At 42.1% G+C, this 5,105-nt stretch overlaps 1 non-coding gene across 1 annotated transcript; it reads right to left on the bottom strand.

The window, feature by feature from the left end:
• Positions 1-4,715: 4,715 nt before the first annotated feature.
• On the bottom strand, positions 4,716-4,788 carry Trnaa-agc (transfer RNA alanine (anticodon AGC)). The gene has a single exon. It is a non-coding gene; the product is annotated as a tRNA-Ala (tRNA).
• Positions 4,789-5,105: the final 317 nt, after the last annotated feature.

The raw sequence follows: 5,105 nt of genomic DNA, 5'->3' as shown, positions 1-5,105 counted from the left end.
CTTCATTGGCTATGCACGTCTTGTTTTAGTGATCTTTTCTACATGTATTCATTTTTCACACTGTGGAGTTCCTTTTAGCTGCTGCTAAAGAATGCTCACAATGAATTTAACAAAAATGAAATGAAAACTGAGGAAACTTTATGCCACGATGATAGTAAGAAGGTAAAATGAAAGCAGCTTAGAGAGCAGAGAGTCCAGCTTGCGATAAATGGCCGAGCAGGAAAGCGCAGAGAACATCTACGGGCGACTGTGAGCGTATTTTCCTTGACGCAGGTTTCCAGGTCCAGCGCGCCATCTGTCAGGCGCTCCGCACCTTCCAGCTGCAGGTCACAGCCGCCTGCCGACCGCAACACATTCATCTGTGGCCTCGGCCTGCGGTCCAGCTGGGAGAGCGAAGTTGCGTCACGCTGCGCTGAGTGAACCGGTAAAAGTGAGCGCAACTTACAGACGCAGCACGAACGCAGAACGCTAGCGTGGCTTAGGAAAAGAATCTGGATCAATCTCTTTTTTCAACAAGTCAAGCTCAACGAGCATGTATACCGTGCAGTCACATTAATGTCACCACCTGTCAAAAGTAACTACAATAAAGTAAATTTCGAAAACAAATATCAACCGTTAGGGAACAAAGCTTTACAGTCACATCATAAATGAAATGTAAACGCGGTTTTTCGAAACTCCTTCACCAAAGAAGACGAAGTAAATATTCGTGAATTCCAATCAAGAACAACTGCCAAGATGAGAAACTTAGAAGTAGGTATCCTCGGTGTAACAAAGCAACTTAAATCACTTAAAAAAAGGCAAGGCCCCCGGTCCAGATTGTATACCAGTCAGGTTCCTCTCAGAGTTTGCTGATGAAATAGCTCCATATTTAGCAATTATGTACAACCACTCGCTCACAGAAGGATATGTACCAAAAGACTGGAAGATTGCTCAATTCACACCAATACCCCAAAAGGGAAGTAGGAGTAATCCACTGAATTACAGGCCTATATCAGTAATGTCGATTTGCAGTAGGGTTTTAGAACATATACTGTAAAATGAAGTGCCTCGAAGAAAACGTTTTATTTACATATAGTCAGCACGGATTCAGAAAATATCGTTCTTGTGAAACACAACTAGCTCTTTATATTCATGAGGTAGTAAGTGCTATCGACAGGGGATGTCAAACTGATTCCATATTTTTAGATTTCCAGAAGGCTTTCGACACCGTTCCTCACAAGCGTCTTGTAATCAAACTGCATGCCTACGGCGTATCGGCTCAGCTGTGCGACTGGCTTCGTGATTGCCTGTAATAAACGGAAAGTCATCAAGTAAAAGAGAAGTAATATCCAGCGTTCCCCAAGGAAGTGTTACAGGCACTCTATTGTTCCTTATCTATAATAACGACATAGGAGACAATCTGAGTAGCTGTCTTAGATTGTTTGCAGATGATGCTATCATTTACCGTCTTGTTAAGTCATCAGATTATCAAAACGACTCTCAAAATGATTTAGATAAGATATCTGTATGGTGCGTTAAGTGGCAATTGACCTGGAATAAAGAAAAGTGCGAAGTTATGCACATGAGTACTAAAAGAAATTGGCTAAATTTCGATTACGCGGTAAGTCACACAAATCTGAGGGCTGTAAATTCAACTAAATACTTAGGGATTACAATTACAAATGACATAAATTGGAACGATCACATAGATAATATTGTGGGTAGAGCAAACCAAAGATTGCGATTCATTGGCAGAACACTTAGAAGGTGCAACAGGTCTACTAAAGAGACTGCTTACACCACGCTTGTCCGCCCTATTCTGGAGTATTGCTGTGCGGTTGGGATCCGCATCAGGTGGAACTGACGGATGACTTCGAAATGTACAAAAAAGGGCAGCTCGTTTTGTATTATCGCAAAACAGGGGAGATAGTGAAACAGACATGATACGCGAACTGGAGTGGCAATCATTAAACCAAAGGCGTTGTTTGTTGCGACGGGATATTCTCATAAAACTTCAATCACCAGTTTTCTTCTCCGATTGCGAAAACATTCTGTTGGCACCCACCTTCATAGGGAGAAATGATCATCACGATAAAGTAAGAGAAATCCGGGCTCGCACGGAAAAAATTATGTGCTCGTTTTTCCCGCGTGCCTTTCGAGAGTAAAACGGTACAGAGACAGCTTGAAGGTGGTTCATTGAACCCTCTGCCAGGCATTTTATTGTGAATAGCAGAGTAATCACGTAGATGTAGATTTAAAGTGAATGGGTCTGTTCTTAATTGTAATAATAGGCATATTTGTCGATTACAGCACATCTACCACAAATGAGAAACAATGGTTCGATAAAACGGCATGTACTCCTTGGCGTAGAATGCGAATGTGCGACAAAAAGTTGGGGAGGGGGCAAACATTTAAAATACTAAGCTGACCTGTTCACGCTGGAGGTGTGGTTAGGAGGTCGGCAGTCATAGCACAGACAGATGTCCCCTTTACTAATATTAACTTTTCACCTAGAACATTTTCTCCGTACGATGCTTCGTTTATGAGCCACTTAGTTATCTCAATTAAAACAAACGTCCTGTATGTTAAAGTGGGCTTATATAAATTTAGTAAATGCATTGCTTATGTTATTTATATGTTGAAGAAATCAGTAAACATACAACTTTGTAATTCATTTTTCCCAGTGTTCATCCCGCATTGGACCGAGATTCAAATCTCGACGCAGTTATCCGCTCAAGCTATAGACGTAGAAGGAGCTTTATGAACTCATTTCAGCACCTTGAAGTTGTGTGTGTGTGTGTGTGTGTGTGTGTGTGTGTGTGTGTGTGTGTGTGTGTGTATGTGCGTGTGTGTGTGCGCGTGTGTGTGTGTGTGAGAGAGAGAGAGAGAAAATGCGTGGAGGGGGCGAGGACGCATGGATAAATAAGTTTTCATGGATTTCTACATAGAAAGGCTCCGAGAGACACATGTGCCTTTGTGAAAGCGTTTCATTCTTGAAAAGATTACTCATTTAGTATTTAGTGTCGCAAGTACGTGATGGAGATGTCGGTAACTGCCGGTACGTCTTTTTCATTTTTGGGGGACAGGGGACTGAGTGACGTTTTATGCTTCAACACTGAATGCAGGCCGCCTAAGTGGCGTCAAATCGACAGGCCTGCATCAAAGTATAGGCCGCACAGTATTGATTCAATATATTAAATTGTCTCTGTCTTTGCTTTAAGGAGAACATATCCTGGTAATCGAGATTTTATTTCAAGTTGTACTGTAAGTTTCAAACGTTACTGAATTTTCTAACCAATTTTTACTGGCTGCCACATTTTCTGTGAATTTTCTTTCAGATACGCTCAAATTATCGTAATGAGTGAAGTAGTGATACTAAAAGGAAGTTACGTTTTCGGACACAGCCGCTGTGGTCGAGCGGTTCTAGACACTTCAGTCCGGAATCACGCACTTGCTACGGTCGCAGGTTCGAATCCTGCCTCGGAAATGGATGTGTGTGATGCCCTTAGGTTAGTTAGGTTTAAGTAGATCTAAGTGTAGGGGACTGATGACCTCAGATGTTAAGTCCCATAGTGCTGAGAGCCATTTGAACCATTTTGTTCGGACACAGTTTATCTAAGACGGATGACGCACGCCACCGAAAAAATGTAAGTAATTGAAGACTTACGAGTTCACAGCTTTCTGCATTGTATTGGGCTCCATAAAAAACTACACCTCTGAACTAGAATCTTTGTAATTGGATATTTTTACCTTCCAAAGAAAAGTATGTATGTAACAACGTCCAGTCGATGACAGGCCATGTGTTACTGTGTACCTAACTGTTAACGGAGTGCTGTGATTGTTCCCGTTTTACATGTCACAGTTTCGCCTTCAACCTCAAAGCGTTTCAGTCGTGACATTAACACGCACTTGCCAAAGAGATGTCAATTCTAAAGATTTTATTGTTCATTGTCACAGATTGTTCAGCGACGGAAAAAATGTAGCCTGGAGGCGCCATGTATCGATCCTTTTTTTGTAACCATATATATTTATTTAAATATATTAACAACGATACATTTCTAAAAAACATTTTATTCTATTAACCTATTTTATTCCTAGTGTTGGTTAATATTACTGTCATTTTATATGTTTTCGTTTTTATATTTTCCTTCTTCGTTTTTGTCTTATTGTTGTACCTTAAACCCTTTTACATGGCCATTTGTCGTCTTTTTTTTGAGGAGGTAGACATTGCAGGACAGGCATAACAGTTTATATTTGGCATCGATGCATTGATTTTGAGTTTATGTTTCTGTATGTGATGCACTTGTGATGCCACAGGCACATTGTGTATTCTGGTTTGACCTCTTCCTCTAGTTACACTGTTAAGTAAGTCACCTTGGCAGCATAAAATTACTTTTTTTCTCGCATGTTTTGCCAACAACCCACCATCTTGTTCTGTCAGATGTTAGTAATTAAGCAATAACTACGACACACCAATGACAGTATCTGGAATATGTATTCAGTAATTGCAATTCTGCAGGAACAGCTAGCGGAAATCTCTCTCTTATATGTAAACACCACACTAGCTATTCATAGCCTCCAACAACTGCTCCTGAAGAAGATTCCAGCATCGCATCGAAACGACAAGATGTTGAAGAAGTAGCAGCGGAAGCCTCCTAGAAAATTTTACTTTTACGGACAATGCCCACGCCACGATAGCTAGCAGCAGTGTCATCACAGATAGTAAAATGTATCCCTGGAGGCGCCGGGTATCGATCCCGGTACCTCTCACATGCTAAGCGAGCGCTCTACCATCTGAGCTACGCCCCCAGACACCACCAAACTGTCTGACATTCTGCTCAGACGGTGGGTGCCCGACTTTCTCTGCTACGCGTGGAGCCAGGGGGCCGCGTTGGTGGGGAGGCGGGTAGAGGTCCGTACGCAACAGGCCACCGAAGGCCAACGAACGACAGCCAACGAATTCGGCCGAAGGTCCGTCACCAATGCGTAGGGTTCGGCCTGTCATCCTCAGCAAACCAGAGAGCTGCAGTCACAGGATCAGGCCGTGTGGAATCGCAGTTGGATCTGAAAACTTGTTGAAGTCGTTCCCATTTTTTTATTGTTATAAAGTCTATAAGGATATTGCT

The sequence above is a fragment of the Schistocerca gregaria genome, chromosome 1, assembly GCF_023897955.1.
Source record: "Schistocerca gregaria isolate iqSchGreg1 chromosome 1, iqSchGreg1.2, whole genome shotgun sequence".
Classification (NCBI taxonomy): Eukaryota; Metazoa; Arthropoda; class Insecta; order Orthoptera; family Acrididae; genus Schistocerca; species Schistocerca gregaria.
Note: the sequence above shows the minus strand (reverse complement) of the source record. Positions and strands in the feature narration are given on the sequence as shown.